Source organism: Pelodiscus sinensis, chromosome 9 (genome assembly GCF_052426305.1).
Source record: "Pelodiscus sinensis isolate ZL-2025 chromosome 9, ASM5242630v1, whole genome shotgun sequence".
Lineage (NCBI taxonomy): Eukaryota > Metazoa > Chordata > Testudines > Trionychidae > Pelodiscus > Pelodiscus sinensis.
This window is the reverse complement of record NC_143060.1, coordinates 22422939-22450201: the sequence shown is the minus strand read 5'-3', so window position 1 is coordinate 22450201 and position 27263 is coordinate 22422939. Positions and strand designations below refer to the sequence as shown.

General features: G+C 44.6%; 1 protein-coding gene across 1 annotated transcript in view; it reads right to left on the bottom strand.

Moving 5' to 3' along the window:
* LRRC7 (leucine rich repeat containing 7) overlaps positions 1–8623 on the bottom strand; it is a 399063-nt gene extending 390440 nt beyond the window's left edge. The window contains exon 1 of the mRNA XM_075936231.2: positions 7658–8623. The gene's annotated coding sequence lies outside the window, so the exon portion shown is untranslated. The remainder of the gene's footprint in view (positions 1–7657) is intronic.
* Between the last annotated feature and the right edge of the window lie 18640 nt (positions 8624–27263).

The window sequence follows — 27263 nt, the reverse complement described above, 5'->3', positions numbered from 1 at the left end:
CATCAATGGGCTTGATCAGACCTTTAAACTGTGATTCAGTTCATTTTCAAAAAGGGGATATTACATTCCCTCTCCCTCTCCCTCTCTTTGTCTGTCTCACTTATTTAGAATATTAATTCTTTAAGCAGCTGCTCTCTCTTATTAGGAGTCCCATTTGATACCTTCAAAAATAGTAACCTACTCATCACTGGATTCTCTAGTTGCTAACATACCATAATAATTTCTCATAGTACAGTTTTATTAAAGGTATGTAATAATATTTTGTTTCTTTAACATAATACTTGATTAAATAATATTCTTTAATAACTTCTGGCATGCAACATTTCTTCCAAATGTCAAATATGCCATTTGAATTCACCAAAATGCTAATACAATTAAAGATAGTAGTAGGAAAAACCACCCAAACAAAAAACATGTATTTAAGTAAATTTTTAACAGATCAGACTGTAAGCTGAAATATAGACAGATCAAAGTAGAATGAAGTTCTAAGTAAAATATTATCCTCTGCCTTTGATTTTTGCCTCTGGGGGTATGTCTAGACTACATGGCTCCATAGATGGAGCCATGTAGATTAGTTTTCTAGACATAAGAAAATGAAGCGGCGATTTAAATAATCGCCACTTCATTTACATCAAAATGGCTGCCACGCTGTGCCGATCAGCTGTTTGGAGGCACAGTGTGGTAGTCTGTGGAAAGCCCTTGTTGACCGCCCCGTTATGCCTCGTGGAATGAAGTTTACCGGGGCGGTCGACAAGGGCTTCTCTTGTTGACCGTGGAGCGTCCAGACTACTGTGCTGTGCCGCCAAACAGCTGATCAGCACAGCAGCAATCATTTTGATGTAAATGAAGTGGAGATGATTTAAATCGATGCTTCATTTCCCTTTTTCGAGTACACTAATCTACATGACTTTGTCGACAGAGCCATGTAGTTTAGATGTACCCTGTGAGAAAAGTCTCAATTACATGAGCTGAAGACAGAAGACAGAATAACTGCTACAAAAATCAATGGAGTTATTCAGACTTTACAACAACTGGGCAGAATGCAGTAAGTCATATTTTCCTTTGAATTTCCAAGTTTGTGAATTTAAGTATTTAAAATGCATGTTTTAAACCCCCAAATTATACAGCTGCAGCAATCTAAGCAAGAATGATCTATTTGCATTTCACACCATATTTTCTGATATGAAACGAAGGGGGAAAAAAGCACTGGAAATTTCATGAGCACCTTTTACAATTTGAGCACCTTAGGAAAATAATTAGCACTTTACATCAATCATACTGCTTTAGTTAAATCTTCAAGACAAGAGTCAGATATTTCCAGGCATTCACTCATTGCCCTTTCTTGAAAGAAAAAGCTTTCTCTTCTGATACTTTCTATAAGCACCACCCTATCTCTAACCTTCTCTTTTGCATCAAAATGCTGAAGCAGCCTTCTTTCCCAGTCATCTTTCATTCACACAATATTGTCCTTAGTTCAATTCAGCCAGCGTATTGCAATAATTAGAATATAGGAAATGCACTTCTCAGATGTAGTAAAAAATATATATATATTGCTGGCGATGGGTCCTTTTTCATGACCTTACCCATCAGTACTAATATCTATGGGTTTTTACATCCATAATTCTGTTCCTACTTATAAAAAATTGCTTATTTGCTTATGGTAGCTCCTCCTCAATGATGGGATATTGTACTCATATATGAAGTTCCAGTAAGTACATTTCACCACTGTCTATTCATTCCTCTCCACCTTACCCCTGCTGATCACTTTACTTCTGTTTTTAACCTTTGCTCACACATTTAGATGGAGCAAAATGCAGGACAATGTAGCACTTTAAAGACTAACAAGATGGTTTATTAGATGATGAGCTTTTGTGGGCCAGACCCACTTCCTCAGATCAAATAGTGGAAGAAAATAGTCACAACCATATATACCAAAGGATACAATTAAAAAAAAATGAACACATATGAAAAGGACAAATCACATTTCAGAACAGGAGGGGGATGCGGGGGGGGGGGGAGGGGAAGGAAGGAAGGTAAGTGTCTGTGAATTGATGATATTAGAGGTGGGGAGAGTGGGATGTTTGTGAGTTAATGGTATTAGAGGTGATAAGTAGGGAAGCTATCTTGATAATGGGTAAGATAGATGGATTTAGATGGATGATACTCAAATACATGTAAGTACAACATCAACATGTACATTAAAACACTATGAATTTTCAGTTATCAGGAAGCTAATGCATAAGCAGAAAATGCAATTTTTACACAACTTACTGTTCTGAAATTTTTTTCAAAGGAACTGATCTAGTGCATCATGCCAATATACTGTGAAAGAAGGACTACGAAGTACCTTAAAAATCAATGTGTGTACTCCCCTCCTATTGGCATCACTGGTGGGCTGATATATTAAAACCAATGGTATAAAATGGCCTTACACAAATTTTTAAGCAAATCTTAATACAATATCTATATTTCTAGTTTGGGCTTCAAAGACCCCAAAAAGTTTAAAGTGTCATTTAATACACATATTTTAAAATCTATTACAATGTGTATGGCTACCAATATGCATATTAAAGACGACTTATATACTTGGATAACAGATCATCATCATGTAGCTGTGATGGTCTACAGGATCAATAAAATGTTTTATTTAGAAGTAAAATAATATTTAATATTAATTAACATGGCAGACTCCAATGACCCACTGCGTTTTCAACCTTTGCTGACACTAGGCTTGTAAAACTTGTTTGTTTTTTATTATTATTATTTTCTTTTAAAACCATGCAAACATCCATTCTTAAGTGTGCAACATCTTGGATGATTTGTGTATGTGTCTTGTTTTAAACCGAACGGTCTTAAACTGAATTTAATCACAAATTGAATTCATGTAAATGCTATCAAAGATTCACTGTTTGCCATATGTTACCACAAAGATAACAGCTATCCTTTTAAAAAGAACAATGGAAGACTGGTAGTTCCCCCAAAAACTATTGGCAAGTAACTTTGTAATGGCTTCCACACTATCTTTTCTAGTACAGGCCAAATTCTGCCATAGACAAGTGCATCAGTGTAGTGCTGCTACCAAATATGGAGAAGCCATGCAAAGGATGCACATCTGGGCTATGTCTATACTGGCCCCTTTTCCGGAAGGGGCATGTTAATTTCAGCTATCGTAGTAGGGAAATCCGCGGGGGATTTAAATATCCCCCGCGGAATTTAAATAAAAATGTCCGCCGCTTTTTTCCGGCTTTTAGAAAAGCTGGAAAAGAGCGTCTACACTGGCCCCGATCCTCCGGAAAAAGCGCCCTTTTCCGGAGGCTCTTATTCCTACTTTGAAGGAATAAGAGCCTCCGGAAAAGGGCGCTTTTTCCGGAGGATCGGGGCCAGTGTAGACGCTCTTTTCCGGCTTTTCTAAAAGCCGGAAAAAAGCGGCGGACATTTTTATTTAAATTCCGCGGGGGATATTTAAATCCCCCGCGGATTTCCCTACTACGATAGCTGAAATTAACATGCCCCTTCCGGAAAAGGGGCCAGTGTAGACGAGCTCCTTCTGTGTGGGACAGAGTCTTGCTAATGATGTTTACTCTGCTGTAACATGTAGGATGAGTTGAATTAGGGTAGGGCCAGCATCAGAGGACCTGTGATAGTCAACATCCTATGTGCCCTTGTTGAAGGGTTCTGTCAACTTGATGAAGAAAGAGGGGATGACTGCTCTACCTATGTATTTATCCAACCACTCTGGCATTATTATAATCAATATACTGCAGTTCCTTCCTTTAACAGAGTATTTTACCTTTCTCTAGCATGTGCACATGCACACTCTTGCTCTCTTCCCCCACTCCTTTGTGCAGATAAGGCACTACAAGGTCTGTTAATTTCCCACTGGAGCTGAGATTGTGGTTTTAAACAGAAATGGAGGCTTTCAAGAGAATATGCACATTAATGCCACACTTCATGTAAAGGTCTCATATAAATGGATCAGTACATTAATAAGTGTTCTACAAATAATTAGTTGTTCTAGATTTTTAGGGGCCAACGAGTCACAATGTTGCTTATTACCTTTGCTCAAACATTGGTAACATCTTCTTATGGAATCATAACCATACATAATACAGACTAATTATTGTAACATGCTTAGAATAGTTCAGTTCTCTACAATCAAAGCATGAAGTTAGAAGACAATCCGTTATATTAGTCATTATTTGTTATATAATGGTTCACATTGTATGCCTACACTTTCTAAGAAGTTACCACGGACATCAACTGATGAAATAAATTATTCCAGAAAGAAGACACAAATGAAAATTCATGCACATTAAATTCAATTTAAGATTGTGCCCAGCTTAAAAAAGACACACAAACATCTAAGATGTTGCACAGTTAAGAACGGATGATTGCATAGTTTAAAAACAAAAAACAAAACAAAACAAAAACAAGTTTTACTGTGTCAGCAAAGGTGAAAACTCAAATGGATCTACAAAGAGATTTCCAGTAATTGTTATAATTAGAAAAAGAACTACCTTTGTGCATATCAAGAATTTGATTACATGGTCAACAACTTAAATTCATTCAAATCTTAAAATAAAGGATATGTTTGAAAACAAAGTTGCTTCCTTTTGTTGGAATCGCATGAAGGAAAAATGCATTACTCCACTTTTCCCTTTCCTTTTCATCAAAAGAAAATTTAAAAAACTAGTGTGAAATCAAATTTATTTATAAGAAAATTAAGCGTAACATTTGAGAAAATTGATCAGTTTTTTAAGACACTTTATTCCCTTAAATTTATTAAGATATGCTAGTGTTTGTATTTCTTTAAGAAGGTACTGCTATTTCTGAAGCAGTATATATTTAAACATTTGATGTAGTGGTTACCATGGTAAGTATACATCTCTTGTTGAATTCCAGATTAATCCATGCATAAAGCCAATACTCACATAGCTAGCCTTTGCAAGTTACTTTCCTTGTCCGATCATGTAACACTGACATTAAATGCAATTTATAATTCAGATTACAATTTTATCCACATTAAAACTATTCAGAACAGTTCAGATTAAAAAATAGGAATAAAACTGAGTAATGCTTTTTAGCTTGAAAGTCATAGGATAAGAGAACTAAGCATTTTGCTATGGGAACAGGCATGTTAAAAATGCCAAGATAAAAATGCTACCTATCTCCCTCACCTCAGGAAATGAAACAATACCTTCACTGTTGTCAATACCTTTCAGTAGCCTGACCTCAGAGAAAAATAACCAACTCAATCTGACTACTCCTTAAAATATAACAAAAGTCTGATTCTGCTTTCATTTACCCCAGGGTAAAATAGGAATCTTCCCTCTGCCTCATTGAAGCCAGTGGAGTTATGCCAGTATTAGAGAGCTAGGCCCATTGAACCAACATTAGGGTTATCCTGCTCCCAGAGAAATCAGTGGTGTTTTGCTACAGATTTTAATAGTAATAAGTTTTGGTACATACTTATTTTCAACCTCTTGGAATTATAAGAAACCAATCAGCTAATATCCTGAACACATCAAGCTTCCTCAGACTGGTTACTGTTTAAAGACACTATTGCTTTAGAATAGAGATGAGGAAAGTCAAGCCATATAGGAAATAAATAAAGCCTATCTTTCTCGAAAGACAGTAATATTAGTATTTCAAAATGATTTCATCACAATCATTAGAGATTCAGCAAGAGATAAGATGTGAAAATTGGAAAGGGCACACACCTTTACAGGGGGATTGCTGAGCATAATATCTTATTTCATAAGGTCAAGAGGTGATGACAATGAAAACACACCTTTGCCACAAATATACATTTCTTTACCCTTTTAAAATGCACACTGAGTAAGAAAAAAGATATCTACACTGTATATTCATAGGCTTGATCCAACAAAATAATTCCCAGTGTCTTCCCTGATTCAGGTACCAAATGGTTTGCTTTCATTATAATACACTCAATAATGCATCTAACTGTGTCCAGAAAGTTGGCTTTAATAGCCCTTTACCCTTAATTCCTTAGTAGGAACACTGGGAATACTGAACCAATTATTACAGTCTGTGGTAAAGGCCTACAGAGAGCTTACAAGCCCCTCAGGGATTTATTCTGATCTTATTTAGCCAGGTGTACCTTAGGACTAACTCATGGGCCAAATTCTTCCCTGATGTTACAGTATTCACTGAGCCAAGTGCATTTCCCCAATGTAACTAACAGAGTTACACAGGGACATATTTGCCCTAATGAAGTTATAGTGATGTAAATTAGCCCTAGGTCAGCCTCCTCCCCCCAGTATCTTTACCTAAATTTTGCACAACCACAAGCATACTGTTGTGAGCATTAGGTTAGAATTCTGATTCAGAAGGAATCAAGAAGTCAATCTCTTTACTGATGTTCCTAAAGAAGAGGTACCCGAATCAAGAATCATGTTGCTCTGGTTTCAGAAAATGATTTAATTGGTGGAATGAGGAAAGACACTGGTGGGTGATAAAGATTTATTTCATTGTGACCAAGTCAAAATATTGAAATGTCAATATATATTAAACAATTTTATATTAACCCCCCACACACATTTTCACACCACTGCAACTACAAAAAGGGCTCTCTTTGAAATAGGACTTCAGACTCCTTGAGGTTCCTGACATCACATATGTGATCACCAATGTAAGGCAATTTCCTTATTTAAAAAAACCCACCTGATTGTGCTGTCATTTTTGCTTTTTCTCCTCCCACTCTATTCTTCTGGCATAGTACTAAAATAAATGCCCTGTCCTCTAACTAGGCATGGAAACAGAAGGAAGCAGCAGTGAAATTTTACATGGAGCTCATCAGCTTTTGCCCATGGAACACATAGGCAGTTGGGATACATGAAATTTAGAAACAACCAGCAGTTCTGTGGCACCTAGAGATTAACAAATTATATATATAAGTATCATGAGCTTTGGTGGGCGAAATCACTGATGGAATTTAGAATCACTGAAAATGGACCTTTTATGCCCTGAAAAATATAAAAATTCCCTTTCCTTCTTCAAACAAGAATGTGCTCAATAAATCTCGTCTCCCACAGTCACGATCAAGCAGGTTCTGAAGAAAAGAGGCTTGGAGAGCAGCAGCAAATTTCCCTCTCCACAAGTGTCAGCGGTGACTGCGGGTAGGGAAGAGATTCCATTGACGCCCCTCTCCGCCCCCGCCCTCCTCCCCTTCAAGAGACTGCCCAGCATTTTCTTTCCACATCTGAGCCCACAAGAGCAACCCCGCTCGGGAGCAGGACCGTCCCTTCAATTCTCTCCCGGTTCCCTGCACATGTGTTTTGGGGCGGAGGGGAGTAAAGCGGTACAGGGGCTGCACAGATGAGGTCTTCACAGCCATTCTTTGCAGTCATAGAATCGCTCCTTTCCTGACACAATTTCATCTGGTACCATGGCCCCCAAAGGAAACCGCTTCCCTTCCATCCCACCATCCCCGCTGCCGGCAGCACATCCAGCGAGCAGCGAAGGGAGCTGCTCCCTCCAGGTTCCCCGCTGCCCATGCAAGAGTCTGGAGCATAGCGCGCTGCTGCTGGCGCTTCCCTGGTACATCCACGCTCCCGCCCCTCCACCCCCCAACCCACACGCCGCTACAAGGGGAGCACGGCGGCTGCCCCTTCCTCCAAGGCAGGCTCATACTCACATTGCAGAGCGGAGTAACAGTCCATCGGTCTCCGCTGCCCCGAGACAACCCGCGGGGATGGTTATTCCTAAGGTATCGGGGTCCACCGTTAGGAGGGGGCGGGGGGAAGGAGATAGAGAAAAGGGGAGGGGGCGCTTTGTGGCGGGAGATCCCCCGCTAGACCATGATGTACGTGCCCTTCAGATGAACAGCTGGATGTGTCTCCACGAGGCGAAGAGTCGCGCGAGGGAAGCGCTGTGGCACAGGCAGCGTGTCCGCTGGAGTCTCTCTCCTCTCCCACCCCACAGAGCGGCCAGCGACCCAAAAATAAATAAAATAAAGAATAAAAATCTTCATCCAATAAATCCCTGGGAAGTGCGGAGGAGAGGGGGGGGGCCGGGCCGCCCCCTCCCCACGGTACCTGTCAGTGGGGGGTGCGGACGCGGGCCTCCACAAGGGCGTGCGGGGAGATCCGCTCCGGCTCCCGCTTGCAGAAGGGGCGGGGGGAGGCTGCGACCCGCAAGAAGACGATTCCCTCAGAGCCGCGGCGAGTCTTTCCCGCCCCGCCTCAGTGCAGCAGCTTCATTCACGCACAGGTGCAGTCATTGCGGGCGGGCGGGGAGAGGCATGTGGCTGCTCCCGCCAACCTGTCCCCTCCCCCGCTTGCCACAACGCCGCCGGGGGCCGCCGCGGCTGGACACCGACAGAGGTGGGCAGGCCGGGGGCCGCGCAGAGGCAGCGAGAGGCGATAACGCGCGAACGGCGCTTCCCCGGGCGGGCTGCGGGACCCGGCAGGAGCGAGCCAAGCAGCAGGCGCCGGCCGGCTCGAGGGAGCAGTGCCCGGAGCCGGCTCTCCGGCGCAGGAGGTGCACGGGCGGCAGCCGCCTCCTGCCAGGGCTGAGTCAACGGGAGAAGCCCCGGCGTTCAGCAGCCGCCGCCGCCGCCAGCCCCTCCCGCCCCCACACCATCCGCGTCAGAGCTCGAGAGGCTGCCGCTGCTCTAACGAGCAGGCTGCGTCCGCCTCTTCGCGCGCCTTTCGCCCGAGGCTGCGCCGGTAGAAGCACGGCCCCCGCCCCCCCCCCCCAGCGTGTGCCCCCCCGCACCCCCAAAGGCTATAAACCCGCCTGCATCAGGACTATCTCTACCAGATGGCCAACCCCCCAAATCCTGGCAGGGCACCCCGCCCTCCCCAGCTCGGCCAGGATTCTGCACTCCAGCCACTGCCCTCCCCCGGACCTGTTGCATCCTTCCACAGTCGGTCCCCTCCTACTATCTTCTCCTCCCTCCACATACTCTGCTCCCCCCATCATCCCTCAGACACATCTCTCCTTCCCCACATAGGGCTGCTTCCCGCCCTCTAGCTCCTCCTCACGCACACCTCCCTGCCTAGTCCCCCACTGGCCAGTGCCACCTGTGCACCCCTCACATGGCCACTGATTGCTTCCTCTCACTCTCGGTCACCACCACCCTTCATGGGTCCTACTCTCCACCAAGCTGCTGCTTCTTCCTCTCACTGTGTCCTCCAGCTTCCCACCTTCCATCACTGCTGTTTCCTTCACCCCCTAAGGAGCTCCTGGTCATCCTCCTCTCAGAGCTTCCTCCCTCCTTGTATCCCCATGGAGGTCCTTACTGCTCTCTCCCCACATTCCTCTAAACCCTACACCTTTGCTGCTGCCTCACTCCCTCCAGTCCCTCAAGAAAGGCTATAAATCCTCCTGTCAGGGTGGTCAAATATTGGAATAAATTGCCAAGGGAGGTGGTGGAATCTCCCTCTCTGGAGATATTTAAGAACAGGTTAGATAGACATCTGTCAGGGATGGTGTAGACGGAGCTTGGTCCTGCCTTGAGGGCGGGGGGCTGGACTTGATGACCTCTTGAGGTCCCTTCCAGTCCTATTATTCTATGAACCTCTAACAGACAGCAGGCCTGTACACAGGAATTTCTTTGTGGGGTGCTTTTTTTGTAAATGTGGACCTTGATTTTTTAAATATAAAGGAGTTCAAAATAGTCATGCAAGGAGTATGCATCAGAGAGGTTAATGAAAACTTTGAGTGGAAACACTGATTGTTAAAATGATTTTATTATAATATACAACAATCTATACAGTAATAAAGGTTTTATAGAAATTACCTTCTGGAATCATGGTGGGCAGCGCAGCTGGCATGGCCCCCTGCTCCCTTGCTGCTGCTCTACCTGCTTGGCAGGGCCAGTGCTAGATGAGTGCAGGTGGGGCATCTAGCCAGCATGGCTGGGCTCGCGCTGCTTCTTGTGGGTGGGTGCACCATTCCTCTGGTCATGCTGCACTGCAATTAGCCCTGCCCACCCATCCCCCCACAACACAGCTCTCTCCCATCCCCCTAACACAGTGGTTCTAAAACTTTTTGGCCTGCAGCCCACCTGGCACAATGCAAATCTTTCCGCAGACCACCAGCTACTATTGGAAACTTGACGTTAATTACATAATTATGCCTGAGCCATATTGCTAGTGCTGCAGCTAGGGAAAGTGGTTTAATTTAACCAGTAAGAATGGAAATATTAATTTAAGTTATTAAACAGACTAAATGCTTCAACTTTCTTGTGTTAGCTTATCAAACTTCGTTTTAAATAAAGTAAATAATTTATGTCCAACACAAAACGGGTTCCCATGTTTTCTTTATTTATGGCAGGGGTGAGAACCTTTTTTGGGTCAGGGGCCTCTCCCCCACAGAAAAAAATCAGTTGGGGACCACACAAGTGAGAAGCAACAACAACAAAAAAACACCTCCAAAAACTCCCAACTCTCACTGATGTGGCCCCCAACTGAGACACCTTACTCCCCTGGTGCTCCAATCCCACCAAGGGAGGGAGTGGGACAGGGAGGACAGAGGTTCAGGGCTTCCCATAGGCCAAACTTACTCTTCTGGCGTTTCAGGGTTAGTGGATTTTGGGGACCCCCCAGGCTCTGGGGTTGGTACAAAAATGGGGGTTCAATATGCTGGACAGGGCTGCCAGTTAGTGGAATGAGGGTGCAGGTTCTGGGAGGGAGGTGAGGTGCAGGAGGGTGTGAGGGTGCGAGGTCTGAATTGGAGGTAGGGTGCAGGAGCAGACTGGGAGTAGGATGTCTGGCCATGGGAAGGGGGCCAGACCAAGGCAAGGTGCAATGTGTGGTCAGGAGGGTGGGTGCAGTAGTGGGCTGAGGATAGGGTGTCTGGCCAGGGGAAGTGTGCAGGAGCATCTCAAAAACATTGGTTGCTGTCATTCAGAAAAAGGTTGTTCTCTACAGTATCGTGGACAGTTCCACAGATAGTTTGAAGACTACAGCCAAGACTTCAAATCTGAAGAATTATTCTTTGTTGAGCCTGTACATCAAACAGATGTTATATTAATGGACAATATATCATCTCAGTGGTTGGTATTGCTGAGGACTAACAAACTCATTTAAAGGTGAAGCATTCATACCTAGAATGGGTCACAATAGGCGTAGATCATACTGCCCATAATCCATGTTTATAAAATGTGTGGTCTCTTGACAAGTCACATAGAGGTGACTGTTTTGGTTTTGTTTGTTTGTTTGTGTTTGTTTGTTTGTTGCAGCTGTTTTAATCTGAGTGTCCAGCAGCAATGAGGATCCATTTGATAATCTGAGGGCAGATACCTTCAGGAGAGGGTGAGATTTTATGTTTTCAAACCATATTCTTCTTTCCACCCTTACCATCATCTCTTTTGCCTGAATTCAGTTTTAGCCACCTGGTTGTCTTGTCATTGTCACTGTAGAAGAATATCTGGGAGATGATGCCATCTGTGTTGGAGGAAAAAAGATGTATAGCAGTAGATTGTCTTCATACTGCTGGCATTTGAAACCATGCTGTCTCAAACACTTCCCCTCCCCCATAGTTTCATGTAGAACTTTAAAAGGATGGGGATAATGATTCTCATGGAACCTCCCAGGTGAGCATTCCTGATGTAGAGGAGTTGCCTGTCTATCCCCCTACTGCACCATTGATCAGGAGCTACTAGAGATAAGCCTCTGTCCAGATAGCCCTCTGTCCCAGCCCTGATCCCCTCCCCCCAAACCCAGAGCCCCCTCTGCATCCCATACTCCTCATTCCTGGTCTCATAAGAACGGCCCCCTGTGCACTCTGTTTGTGTGACAAACTGAGAGCGCTCACCTGAAGATCCTTCCCCAGCGTCAGATGAGGCCTGGAAGATGTCCTGGCTGACAGGCAACAGGGACAGGGTGACAGTGTCCGTCTTCTACTACTGTCCCTGGTCCTTCTCCTTCCCCTCCTCCTTTGAGCCGGGTGATGACAGCGGTCTTGAGGCCCCTAAGGATCTGTGGGAGCTCTTGATAGTAGGGGCAGGTGTGGGATCCTGCCCCTGAGTGCAACCTGCGCTCTCTGGCCCCGATGTGTCCCTGATGGAGTTCTTTGACCTTACTCTGGACCTGTTCTAAGTTCCGGGGTGAGTGTTCACACTCCGCCAGGGACTTGGTCATGTGCTCAAAGATGTCTGCATTGCAGTGCTTGGAGCAGAGATCCTGCAATGTCTGCTCCTCGGCCTACAGATCAAGGAGGGACAGAATCTCTGCTACAGACCAGGAGGATGCCCGCCTCTTGATCCCCCAGGTGGGTCCTGGGACCCCTGGGGTTGCTCCCTGTGAGGGCTAGAGGAGTCTCTGGGGTTTGTGGCTGTGCCATCAGAGAGCAGGCCTGTGGCAGGGAGATCCACATGGTCAGAGTGCTGCTCCAAGTCCAGCTTCCTACCGCAAGGCTTGACCAGGATGCCTGCAGCTTTAAGAGTAGCCAGAAGACAAGAACTATAGAGTTGTGATTACTTTGGACAAAGTAGCCACCAGGGCACCTGTGTTATTTCCTGGAGGCTTCTTCGAAAGAAAACCGTCCTCCCTGTTCACACCCGCCTGTTTCCGAAAGAGCTCTTTCAGAAAAGGCATTCTTCCTCATAAAAAGAGGAATACCACTGTCAGAAAAGCCCCTCTGTTCTTTCAATTTACTTTTGAAAGAATGTGATTGCAATGTGGACGTAATTCAAGTTTTGTCAGAAAAATGGCCGTTTTTCCAACAAAACTCTGTAGTGTATACATACCCCCAGAGATATTTATTGTTAAGTCACTTTTCCAGTGTACAGGCAGTCCCGGGGTTACATACAAGATAGGGACTGTAGGTTTGTTCTTAAGTTGAATTTGTATGTAAGTTGGAACTGGTACATATTGTAGGGGAAACTCTAGCCAAACATTTTTTTTAGTTTTGGATAGCATAGGGAAAGGTTAACTCCCCTCTAATGTTTGTTTTGCTGTCTGTTCCCCTGTTCAGAAGATTTCACATCTATTTCTGTCCCTGTGACAAACTCAGGACTAAAGGAGTAACTCATCAAATACCAAACAGCTCTGCACCATGCTTTGAGCTAATAGCTTTATTTCCACACACCACCCAGGGTTCTAGGAGGAGGGTCCTTTTTTTGCTAACACAATGAGGCCAGCACTTTGTTTGTTTTGGTGGAGTCTTTGTTTGCCCAGGGAGCCCAGCATGTATAGGGGGAGGATGGGTGGAGAGGCTGCTTTTGTCTGCTGTTCGGCAGCCTGTTGCTCAGGGGAGGGGGCAGCCTGTTGCTGGCAGGGGGGAGGGGGAGGTGTGCAGGATGCGAGGCCGCGGGGGGGGGGCAGCGGGCGTGGGGAGGCACTTTTCCTCTGCCCGGCAGCTCTGCGGGATCCCTGTCCCTGTGGCCAGCTGCTGCAGGCAGAGGCCAGTTGGAGCCGGCCGAAGAGGAGGAGGAGGTGGATTCTAGGACCCAGGTGAGCGAGCCCCGGGGACGCTGCTGCGCTCCGGGAGCCCGGCATGTATAGAGGGGAGGAGGGGCAGAGAGGCTGCTTTTGTCTGTTCGGCAGCCTGTTGCTCAGGGGAGGGGGCAGCCTGTTGCTGGCAGGGGGGCAGCGGGCGTGGGGAGGCACTTTTCCTCTGCCCGGCAGCTCTGCGGGACCCCAGTCGGAGCCGGCCCGAGGAGGAGGAGGATCCTAGGACCCAGGTGAGCGAGCCCCGGGAATGCTGCTGCGCATGTGCGGGAGTTGCCTCACCCCGTTCGTATCTAGGGATCCGACGTAAGTCGGATCCACGTAAGTCGGGGACTGCCTGTATAGAAAGGCCCTTTCTAGCTCACACCTGTGGGAGTCTTACATAATTTGAGGCAGAGGCAATATCTGTAAACAAAATGGTGGGAGGGAGAAGCAGGAACTATTGAATACCAGGTGCAATTTGTGCATTTGAGAAGGTATTGAAGCATTTCAAAACAAATGTCACGATGGGCAGGGGTAGCAGAGAGAATTCATGTTTGCACAGAGCAGTGGCTTGCAAACTTTTTTTTCTTGCAACCCAGTTGAAGGGGGACCAAGAAGGGAGCCAGGATAGGTAGGAATGGTGTCCCTAACTTCTGTTTGTCTGGAAATGGATGACAGGAGAGGGATCACATGATGATTACCTGTTGTGTTCACTCCCTCTGGGGCATCTGGCATTGGCCACTGTCGGCAGACAGGATTCTGGGCTAGATGGACCTTTGGTCTAACCCAGTATGACAATTCTTAAGTTCTTATGAGACCAGGAATGAGGGGTATGGGATGCAGAGGGGTAGAAAAGCTTTCAGGATTGACTATCGAAAGACTATTCAACTAATCATTCCACTGTGGCAGTCACATTACACCAGCAGCAGTTCCCAGAGCCATTCTTTCTTTGGAAGAGAGTCAAAGGCAGATTCTCTCCAGAGATTATGAGTGTAAGTGCACAAAGGAGCAGGAACAGACATTTTCATTAGGTGCAGAGTATCAACAATGCCTCTTTTGGAGTGATTAGAACCTCCAGTGGAATTAACCCCTTCCCATTATTGGTGTTCCTGGCAATCAAGCAGTTGAATTATGAAGACCTCCTGGACCAGCACACATGGTATTATTATTATAATAACAATAAAGAGATCCCTCTGGTCTCTTCTCTCACACACCTGTGTGATAAGAGCCAGAATGTGGCCCAATCACCTCATGCCAACCACATTCTGTGGAAAAAAAGAGTTTGGTCCTAGCAAACAGTTAGATGGGGAGGGGAGAGGTCTCAAAAAATTGCACCCATGTCACCAAAAATTAGTAATTAACTAGCAGAGATAAAACCTCATAGAATCCGTTTCATGAGGTTATGTTAGGGTAGATCAACTAGTGTATGCTTGCCTCCATCAAACCACAGTCACTGATACAAAATCAATTACTGAACAGTCTACTACCTGACAAATGATGCTTCTCTAGGCAGCCTTCCATTCTGTCTGTACAGGAGAGCCAGCCTTGATTTTGCACATGTCCTGGGATCCTACTAGTTACACATTGCACAGCTAAATAAATGACTGGCTATGCATAACATTTCTTTTCAGCAGCAGAGACCACTAGGGTGTGTCTAGACTTCATGGCTCCATCAGTGGAGCCATGTAAAGTAGTTTACTTGACATAGTCAATGAAGAGGGGATTTAAATAAGCCCCGCTTCATTAACATAAAAATGGCCACCACATTGTGCTGACAATCAGTTCATCCAGAACAGTGCGGCAGTCTAGACACGCACGGTCGACAAGGGAAGCCTTTGTCAACTGCTCCGGTAAACCTCGTTTCACGAGGCATACCAGAGTAGTCGACCGCACTGAGTCTAGACTGCCGCACTGTGCCAGATCAGCTGATTGTCGGCACAGTGTGGTGGCCATTTTTATTTTAATGAAGCGGGGATTATTTAAATCCCTGCTTCATTGACTATGTAGAGTAAACTACTTTACATGGCTTCGTCGACGGAGGTATGTTGTCTAGACACACCTCGAGAGAGGGAAACAAGCTTTTGCCTTGTATTCTGTTTTACATGATCTTCTATATGGCTATGTGGAGTCACTGATCCTCTCGACCTCTGAGCCTGTGCCCTGAGATCTGCATAATTTAAGACTTCAACAGGGTAGGTGCAAGTTGTACCTATTGAACTGCAGAAAACCATAGCTGTGAAGCTTTATGTTTCCCTCACAAACTGGTGTAATACATTTTTTTCGAAATTGCAATGGCAGAAACAAGGACCAAAAGATCTATGGAAGAAGGATAGAGACAACTTCACTTGGGACTACCATGGTAGAGTGGTTCTTTAACGAGCCATATAGTGGGATGGTTCATTTTTAAATGCTTACAGTAAATTCCTTTTATTTTTATTCAGACTCCAGCCATGGTATTCCTAGGATTACAACTCTGACTGCTTTAGAAATGTATGCCTTTATGGATCTCTGCAGCACAAGGCCTATGAAAGTTATAGCTTTTAATAAAATACACTGTAGAGAAGAAGCCCATTGACACCAAAAGTAATAAAAAAAAGAAGTTTGGGTTCATTGTTGGGTCTGCTTTGTACCATATATAGGCAAAATAGGATTTAAGCACATAGCCCTAGTGATAGACAAAATGAGTATGGTATTTGCTTAAACTTAGAATGTCATGGTTAAATATAGAAGGGTGGGAAATGTATACTTCTGGGCTGCGTCTAGACTGGCAAGTTTTTGCGGAAAAACTTGCCAGCTGTCTACACTGGCCGCTTGAATTTCTGCAAGAATACTGACTTCCTACTGTCTGAAATCAGTGCTTCTTGTGGAAATGCTATGCTGCTCCCATTCGGGCAAAAGCCCCCTTGCGCAAATGCTTTTGCACAAGAGGGCCAGTGTAGACAATGTGGTATTGTTTTGCGCAAAAAAGCCCCAATCGCGAAAATGGCGATTGGGGCTTTCTTGCGCAAAACCGCGTATAGATTGGCACGGACGCTTTTCCGCAAAAAGCGCTTTTGCGGAAAAGCGTCCGTGCCAATCTAAATGCTCTTTTCCGCAAATGCTTTTAATGGAAAACTTTTCCGTTAAAAGCATTTGCGGAAAATCATGCCAGTCTAGACGTAGCCCTGGTGTATCCAGCTAGATTACACACCTGCTTCCAAGGTAACCAGCTTCTGAATGTTTCTGATAATAAATATGGTAGCAAAGAATCTGCATAACAAAACGTGATCTATATTAGTTCAGAAGTTTTCAGCACATCTCTACATAGTTCCTGTTATTTTACTTATGCTAAATAATAGTGACACTTTACTGCAGCAGTTCTCAAACTGTTGGTCACCAGAGCTGATTTAGGATTGGTGGGGCCCACGGCTGAAATCCCAGCCTAATCACTGTGTTTGTCATATTACATTTCTCTCAATCTCTGCTTAACATGTATCTCTGAACAGTGATTTTTTTTTAAATTAACATATTAAGGTTAAAGGGACTGGATATTGCAGGGGACTAAAGTGGAGTATGCAAACATTCACTTCTAGGTCATTGGCACTGATATAGCCACGGTTGATAGTAATTAAGGGTATGTCTACACTACCCCCCTAGTTCGAACTAGGGGGGTAATGTAGTCATTCGGAGTTGCAAATGAAGCCCGGGATTTGAATTTCCCGGGCTTCATTTGTATGATGCCGGCCGGCGCCATTTTTAAATGCCGGCTAGTTCGGACCCCGTGCCGCGCGGCTACACGCGGCATGGACTAGCTAGTTCGGATTAGGCTTCCTATTCTGAACTAGCTGTATGCCTCATGGAACGAGGTGTACAGCTAGTTCGGAATAGAAAGCCTAATCCGAACTAGCTAGTCCGTGCCGCGTGTAGTCGCGCAGCACGGGGTCCGAACTAGCCGGCATTTAAAAATGGCGCCGGCCGGCATCATGCAAATGAAGCCCGGGAAATTCAAATCCCGGGCTTCATTTGCAACTCCGAATGACTACATTACCCCCTTAGTTCGAACTAGGGGAATAGTGTAGACATACCCTAAAAAACCATGCCTCTTTGATGTCAGGTTGGGGCATACGATAAAGAAGATCTCAGTATAATAAAAAGCACCACAACAGTTGTCATTAATGGGCAGTCCTTTTAGCAGAGTTAGAAGAAAAGCAAAGGTTTGGAGGATGGTTTTCTAGATTGTGACTACAATATCCAATGGATTTTCAGGAAGCCTTTGACAAGGTCTCTCGCCAAAGGCTCTTAAGCAAAGTAAACTGTCATGGGATGACAGGAAAGGTTCTCCCCTAGATTGGTAATTGGTTAAAAGATAGGAAACAAAGGTTAGAACTAAATGATCAGTTTTCCAGATGGAAAGAAGTAAATAGGGGTCTGTATTGGAGCCAGTCCTATTCAGCATATTCATAAATGATTTGGAAAAAAGGGTAAACGATGAGGTGGCAAAACTTGCAGAAGATACAAAGCTACTTAATATAGTTATGTCTCAAGCAGACTGCGAAGAGCTTCAAAAGGGTCTCACAAACCTGGGTGAATGGACAAAAAAAATGGCAAATGAAATTCTGCGTTGATAAATGCAAATTATAATCCCAGCTATAAAATGATTGGGTCTACATTAGCTATTACCACTCAAGAATTTGATCTTGGAGTCATTGTGATAGTTCTCTGGAAAAAATACCCACTCAACGTTCAGCAGGTTCCAATTCTGTAACGAGTGATTGGCAGACAGGCAATCCCCTGAGCCTACATGCAATGCCATTCACTCAGTTGAGGATTCATTAATTTTGAGCTCATTGCAGGATCAAGACCTAAGATCTTTTGATCAGTCTGCCCAGTAAGGGCCTCATTCAACTCCCTTCACAGTCAACAGAAATATCTCCGTTGACTTTGAAAGGAGTGGACTGGGGCCCAAATGAATTCCAGAATCCCTCAATTCAATAGATACTATCTACTACAATTTGATAGGGATATGAATCTTTTGTAACCTTGACTCAGATCATGTGATCAATGCCATGAAAAAAAGATTATTTTCTTATCAGCACTCCAAAGTGTCACATTCTCATTAAACCCACAAACTCAAATCTTGATTGTGGCCTTAAGGCCCTTCTGTAAGATAACGATTAGTAATGACTAGAATAAACCAAAGCCACAATATTTTATTAATGGCATTCTCCCAAGTTGTATCCAGTGTCTTCTCAGCACTTAAATCTATAATTCTTATTAAGCAATGCTATAGTACTTATTGGAAAGGTCAGCAAATTAAGAACATGATGTAAGTGGATACATTTCATAGAATTATAGAACTGGAAGAAACCTTAAGAGATCATCAAGTTCTGTCCCCTGTACTCATAGGAGAACCAAGAACCATCAGATTATCAGTTTCATCATCATTCTTTGTCTAACCTGCTCTAATCCAATCCAGCTGTTCCAATTAGGGAGATTCTACAACCTACTTAGGCAATTTATTCCAGCGTTTAACCACCCTGATGTGAAGGTTTTCCTAATGTTCAACCTTGCTGCAATGTATGCCCATTGCATCTTGTTTTATCATCAGATGTTAAGGAGAATAATGTTACTCCCTCCTCCTTGTAACAACATTTCAGATACTTAAATGCTGTTATCATGTTCCCTCTCACTCTTCTCTTTTCCAGACTAAACAAACCCAACTATTTCAATCTTATCTTGTAGATCATGTTTCCTAGATCTTTAATCATTTTTGTTGCCTTCTCCAATTTCTCTACATCTTTCCTGAAATGTGGTCCAAAACTGAACACAATACTCCACTTGAGTGGATGAATTACTTCTTGTGTCTTGCTTACAACACTTGTGATAATACATGACAGAATGATGTTTGCTTCTTTTGCAGCAGCGTCACAGTGTTGACTGATATTTAGCTTGTGGTCCACTGTGACATGTAGATCACGTTCCACAGTACTCCTTCCTAAATAATCATTTCCCATTTTGTGTGTACAACTGATTATTCATTCCTAAGTGGAGTAATTTGCATTTGTCCTTGCTGAATTTAATGCTATTTACCTCAGACCATTTCTCCAGTTTGTCTAGATTGTTTTGAATTGTAATCCTATCCTTCAAAGCACTTGCAATCCCTTCTAGCTTGGCATTATCTACAAACTTTATAACCATACTCTCAATGCCATTATCTAATTCATTGATGAAGATATTAAATAGACGCAGTCCCAAAACTGATCCCTGTAGAAACCCACTCATTATGACCTTTTTGCATGACAGTGAACCATTGATAACTACTCTTTGGGAATGGTTAGCCAACCAGTAATGGACCCACCTTATAGTAGCTCCATCTAGGTCATATTTCTCCTGTTTGTTAATGATATACCACATTACCCCGTTATCCACAAGGCTTGTTATCCTGTCTCACGTTTTCTAACCCCAACCCCAAGCATTCACAAAACATGAATCACGACCTCAAAAATCATGAAGTTGTCTTACGAATCGACTAAGGGGCTGCACCCCCTGCTCGCTATGTGTGCCCACCCCCCCCCCCCCCCTCAGGGTAGGCAGTGCAGGCTCTCCCCAGCTGCCAGGCCCAGGCCCAGTTTTCCTCTCCTTCCCCCTGGCCACCAGGTAGGTACGAGGCTGCCCTGGATCTCTCCCACCTCCCCTGACCAACGAGCAAGTCTGTGGTCACCCCAGCCCCAGCTCTCCCCCATCAGCCCTGGCTCTCTCCTCCCCTCCCCACGGCTGTCCTGAAGCCACACCAGCCCCGGCTCTCCCTCCCCCCATCATCAGGCAGGGTCGAGGCTGCACCAGCCCTGTCTCTACTTCTTTGCCCCCCTCAGCCGCACCAGCCCTGGCTTTACCCCTTCTCCCCAAGCTGTGCCAGCCCCAGATTTCCACCAACCCTCTCCAACCCCAACCCCCCACCCCCAGGCAGGTCTGAGGCTGCGCCAGCCCCAGCTCTCCCCCTCCTAGCTGTCGGACAGAGCTGAGGTCGCACCAGTCCTGGCTCTCCCCACCCTGCCACAGGGAAATTTAGTCTCTTCAACTTTCCATTGTGTTATAGAGTTAATTTAAAGATATTGGTTGGATTAAAATATTCATTGAGAAAAGATTTATTGAGAGGCAACTACTACTTATAGATATTCTAAAACCCTGGTTTTTGTTCAGTTACCATTCCACAGGATCTGTAATTCTAAACACTCTCCCCCAAAAGGAAACCTTGTGCAATGGGGACAATTCTGAATGGTAGTCTTCAACTACTTCTCACTTGGCTACCAACAACAAAGGGTATATGCTCACCTCTGCTGCACACTACAGAGGCGAGACAAGTCAGAGGAAATACATTGGAATGAGTATGAAGATGCAGGCACACAAGGCTACTGTACATTCCCTCATCTCCTACTGCCTATTTGCATGCAGTTCCTTACTTCTGTTTCTCACAGGAGCTCAGATCTTCATGGACAGGAGAGAGGAATGGAACCGTTCACCTACTGGCAGCACAACACCTTGTTCTTCCTTGGAGGATTCCCATCCAATAACTGAACCTTGGTGTAGTCTTCTAATTCTTGTTCAGGGAAAAGCCTATAGAATTCAGTTTGTGGAGGAGTGAGAGGTTGCTTAGGAAAAGAATGCACATTAATCAGCTGTATGAACTATAATGTGCTCAAAATATGAGGTAATATGGTCACTATAAGCTCTTTATAAGGCAAGCACATTTAACATGGAATCAGTAGTGCATGTTTCTGAGTGAAGGGGGAATAAACTACAGGGAAAAACAAGAGACTAGAACAGTGACAGAAGGAGATGTTGAAATTATACATGCTGTAACCAGGGCAGGAGGAAAACACCATAGCAATGACATACTCCATAACCTTTATGAAAACAATCTGCATAACAAAAGGCTCACAGAGGTAAGCAACTAGAAAGAGACTCTGCAAGAGGGATTAAAATCACTTGACATTTAGCTTTGTGCCTTACTGTATCACTCAATAAGCCTGATTCTCTTCAGCCCTTGCACATTCAGTAATCCCCTTGAGTGCTTTTTGACTGACCACTGTTCCTTACTTTTACTAAAACACAATGGCTGTGTCTACACTGCACCCCTTTTCCGGAAAAGGGATGCAGATTAGACACTTCAGAATAGCAAAATCCGCGGGGGATTTTAATATCCCCCACGGCATTTGCATTAACATGGCTGCCGCTTTTTTCCAGCTTGGGGATAAACTGGAGAAAAGCGTCAGTCTAGACGTGATTCTCCGGAAAATAAGCCCTTTTCCGGAGGATCTCTTATTCCTACTTCAAAGTCCTACTTCAAAGTAGGAATAAGAGATCCTCCAGAAAAGGGCTTATTTTCCGGAGAATCACGTCTAGACTGGCGCTTTTCTCCGGCTTATCCCCAAGCCGGAAAAAAGCAGCAGCCATATTAATGTAAATGCCACGGGGATATTTAAATCTCCCGCGGATTTTGCTATTCCGATGTGTCTAATCTGCATCCCTTTTCCGGAAAAGGGGTGCAGTGTAGACACAGCCCCCGATGCTAAACAGAGGTGTCTTTCATATAAAAAAATTAGAAATGCACCAAATACATTTATATCTCAGATCACATACAGTGTGGTCACATCCTCAGATGATGCAAACCTGCACTATAAATTAACTGGAGTACACTGATTGACACCAGTTGAGGATCTGGCCCCACTATGCCTTTTAAAAAGCTCTTAAATGTAATAATGAGACAGGGATAAGTTTATACATTTTATTTGTGTAATAAAATCAAGTACCATATTCCTGTTTTATGTCATATCTTAAAAGCAGCAATGAAATCTAAAGAAAGAGGTAAAATTTTAGTTACTTAATTAATCTTCCTGGTTTGGGACCCAGGACTGTCAGCATTGCTTCATTTAGCTTATACCTATTACTGTTAACAATGGAGCAAAAGTAGCTTTTTACTAGTGCTACTTCACCACACATATGTTTTGCAAATTGGGTAAGAAATGGTTGTGGGTATTTAAAAGAGGTATGGAACACAACCTAGATCAGTGTTTCTCAACCTTTTTTTGCTCATGGCTCCCTCCTGAGCCTCATTCATCATACGCCTGGCAGTTAAGTTTGGGTGGCCCCCTCAGAAACTTACTGTGGCCCCCTAGAAGTAAGGCATGGCCCCCTGGGGAGCCATATGGCCCACATTGAGAACTACTGATCTAGATAACTGTAAACCTGTGCAGTTTTACAGAGCAGTTATCAAAGAAATTAGATATCAAAGAAAAGAAGCCAGTACTAATTTCTGAAGTTTTTCTTCTTCTATCAAGGTAATACATATAATAATCATTATCATCCTGAGCTTAGTTTGTTCATGTTTGCCTCAGAATCCTTATTTTAAAAAAAATTAAAAAAAAAAAAGAAAAGAAAAAGTCACAAAGAGCTGAGGCTGGAATCTAATCTGAAATTTACCAGTATAACTAATATCCATACCAACTTCACAGACCTCAATTGTGTTTCTTTGGATTTAGGCCCTGATTCAGGACAGCATTATGCCCATGCTTAACTTGAAGCATGTGCTTAAGTACAAATGACTTCAGTGGATTTCAACTCATGCGTAAGTGTTAGCCTCCATAGGGATGTGTAAAAATGTGACATAAGCTTGCATACCCTCTGGGTATGTCTACACTACAGCGCTAATTCGAACTAAGCTAATTCGAACTAACGCGTCTAGAACTAAAAACTAGTTCGAATTAGCGTTTTGCTAATTCGAACTAGCATGTCCACATTAAGTGGACCCTGAACAGGGTTAAGGATGGCCGGAAGCAGTGCCAGCAGGGCATCAGAGGAGGACTTAGAGCGTGGAGATGCTGTCTCAGGCTAGCCGAGGGCTGTGCTTAAAGGGTCCCGACCCCCACCCCGGACAGACAGTTCTCAGGGGTGCCCTGCTTGAAAACCAGTCCTGGCTTGGAGTGCCCGGAGTGCCCACACTGGGCACATCACACCACTCGGCCATCAGCCCGGCTGCACTTGCCGCAGGCTGCCATCTGGGGAGAGGGGTAATTGGGGGGCTGCAGGAGAGCTTCCACCCCCAGAAGCCCACAGAGCCAGCCCAGTCCTCCCCATCGGGGGCTCGTGCCCCATTCCTCCCTCACCTCCTTCCACTTACCCTTCCCTAGCCCCTTTTCTTGATGTACAAAATAAAGGACAATTGTGTTCAAAAATGGAATCTGTCTTTATTGAACAAAACTGGGGGAGACTGGGAAAAGGAGGTGGGAGAGGGGAAGAGAGAGGGTGGGAGAGGAGAGGGCAACTAAAATGATCAGGGGTTGGGAACAGGTCCCATATGAAGAGAGGCTAAAGAGACTGGGACTTCTCAGCTTAGAAAAGAGGAGACGGAGGGGGGACAGGATAGAGGTCTCTAAAAGCAGGAGTTGGGTGGAGACGGTGCATCCAGAAAAGTTCTTCATTAGTTCCCATAAAGAAGGACTAGAGGACACCAAAGGAAAGGAATGGGTAGCAGGCTTCAAACTAGTAACAGAAAGTTGTTCTTCACAAAGCAAAGAGTCAACCTGTGGAACTCCTTGCTGCAGGAGGCTGTGAAGGCTAGAACTAGAACAGAGTTTAAAGGGAAGTGAGATCAAGTGATGGAGGTTGGGTCCATGGAGTGCTATTAGCCAGGGGGTAGGAGTGGTGTCCCTGCCCAAAGTTTCTGGAAGGCTGGAGAGGGATGGCACAAGACAAATGGCTTGGTCACTGTCTCCGGTCCATCCCCTCCAGGGTCCCTAGGGTTGGCCACTGTCAGCAGACAGGCTACTGGGCTAGATGGACCTTTGGTCTGACCCAGTACGGCCATTGTAAGCTCAGGGTCGGGGGTGTCAGTGGACCACCTTGATTTTCATGCACTCCTGCTCCTGGGTGGCCAGGCTGGCAGCTCTCCTGCCCTAGACGGCCACCTTCCTGTGCCTAGTGCGGAGATCATGGATGATGTCCACGATGTCCGCACTAGCCCAGGCGGGTGCCCGCCTTTTGCGGTCCTGGGCAAGCTCCCGGGAGCCGCCAGCCTGGTCCCGGGAAGAGGGGGAGGGCTGGGGGGCATCGGGTGGCTGGCTCGATCCGTGCCAGGTGCAGGGTCTGCTGGCTGGGTGCTGGCAGGCTTGCACCTGGCATGGGCACCATAGCCAGCCCGTGCCCCTTTAAGGGGTCCGGGGCCGGAAGGGGGGCATAGAGTTTCCCTGTTGTTGGCCAGAGTGGCCACCAGGGAAACCTGGGAAGCCTTAGCCTCCCACTAGTTCAAATTAAGGGTCTACACAGCCCTTAATTCGAACTAGCTAGTTCGAACTAGGCTTAATCCTCGTAAAATGAGGTTTACCTATTTCGAACTAAGCGCTCCGCTAGTTCGAATTAAATTCGAACTAGTGGAGCGCTAGTGTAGCACCTATTAAAGTTAGTTCGAACTAACGTCTGTTAGTTCGAACTAACTCTGTAGTGTAGACATACCCTCTGATATTAGGCATGGCATAGCAGGCTCTCCTCCTCTGGTATCCCATGCTGACAGCTTTACTGTTCTTGCAATAGTCTGTTGTGACAGTTCTCTGGTCAGGTCATTTATAATCCCAGCCCTACTTTCAGGGCAAGAGATACTCTCACTGAACAATAATCCTCATGCCAGGTCTTCATTCCAGATCTGTGCTAAATGGTCGTTACATCTCTTATATCTCTGGGCTTTCACACCATCTTCTGTGATGATTGGTAGGGTAAGCCAGGCCCTCTGCCTTCTCTATGTTCCAGCCCAATGATCCTGTAGCAAGCAGAAATGATATGCTCCCAGACTTCTTGCTGCCTCCCTGGGCCTTCCTCATCCTTTCTTTCTTTTGTCCTTTTTTACCAGCCCATTCCAGGGCTCACTACTTCTCAGTCTTTTCACACCTTCCTAGCCTCTTTCACAAAGGAAGGCTTTCCAGAGTTCTTTCTTTCTTATCTTATCTGTCTCTTCATATTCTTCTGTGATATCTGTATGTTGAGCGATAAAAAGGCTTGTCACTGGCTATGTGTACACTATGGGGTTTTTCCAGGATACCAGAGGAAGAAGGGCTCTTTCAAAAGAAGAGGCTTTTCCAAAATTTGGCCCAGTGCTGACAGGCCAAATTTTAGAAAAGCCTCTTCCGAAAAAGCTATCGGAAAAAGGTATGCCAATTGCGCAGTGTAATTTGCATACCTTTTTCAATAGATCAGTGTAGTGTAGACATAGCCACAGGAGCTCACTATGTCCCTGTTCTCACCTTTCCACCACTATCCTCAACTTGCCAGAATGTTCTTCTGAGGAGAGGATTCCAAAGTCTACTCACTTTCTCTTACTGGGCTTCCTTCCTCCCTACAACTCTCCTGAAGTACTTTTTTCATTACTCACCCAGTTCCTCTCATCTTGGCTTCATCCTAAATTGGGCCTGCCCTGCACTCCAAATGTAATAGAGTGCCCTAAATTGCTCTAGTTCCAGTGAACTCTTTGTCTGCCAAAGGGGGTATACACTCCAACACAGGACACTTTCCTGTATCTCTAGTGCACTCAAAATTAAAATGTATCCTTTAGGCTTTTCTGCTTGAGCACTAAGGATATGTCTACACTAGCCCCCTAGTTCGAACTAGGGAGGCTAATGTAGGCATTTGAAGTTGCAAATGAAGCCCAGGATTTAAATATCCCGGGCTTTATTTGCATCTTCCCGTCCGGGCACCACGAGGTGTAACAGTTAACTCGAACTAAGGACTTAGTTTGAGATAACGTTTGACTGCCACGTGTAGCCGCGGGCAGTTAGTTCGGACTAAGGGGATTTAAAAATGGCACCCAGATGGGAAGATGCAAATAAAGCCCGGGATATTGCTTCATTTGCAACTTCGAATGCCTACATTAGCCTTCCTAGTTTGAACTAGGGGGCTAGTGTAGACATACCCTAAGGGACTGAGCATCAGCAGAATAATGCACTAGGGAATCCTCTATAACTGACAATATATGGTTCACATATCTTTATCAAGGCGAAGAAATAAAAATATTACTGCTGGTCTATAGATTGATATCTTAGGCAGCTTATCAAGATGAGAGAGATTCAGCTTTTAATATTTGGAATGGAGCCTTCAACATTATCTCACTTAATTAATCTCACTTCAGTATACGTGAAGCGAAGAAAGTCCATTTCAGCCCAATTGTTTCTATATATTAAGTCAATTCTACAGATTTGCATCACTCTTACAGTGCTTATCTGAGGTTCTATAACAGGTACAACAAAAAAAAACAAAAGAAAAACATTAACCCCAAAAAAGAGGGACTCACAATGCAAAGACACAAGTGGGTGTAATTCAGCAAACAAAGTGGCCATGAATAACTGGAATTCTTCATAGACCGGGTGAAGTTTATTCCAAGAAGCATCATTTTTATATACACCCAAGCAAGGAACTTTTCAATACCATTTGGTTAGAAAGGTATGCTGAGAAGAAACTCAATGTGGTTCATACTAACAGAAGATTTACTGATTCAATTGTCAATAAACTTTACAGCAAGTTTACTGATTCAACTGTTATACTCACTGCCTCCATTCTTAGTACATAATACTACTGTATATTTTCAAACAAATTTAGATCAGGAAGAATGACCATGTAGGGCAAAACCTTGCAGGCAATGTCTTCAATGGGGAAAAAACTCCAGTACATTTATTCAAAGTGAAATTTTAAACAAGATTTGTATGATTATGCTTATTATTATAGAGGTTACTGTGGTTTGCTCCTTGCTGTGAAAAGCAACAAAATCCTGAACACTAAGTTTAGCATGCACAGTAGTATTCTGTTTATCTATTCATTAACATTTTGCACTCAAGGTGAGCC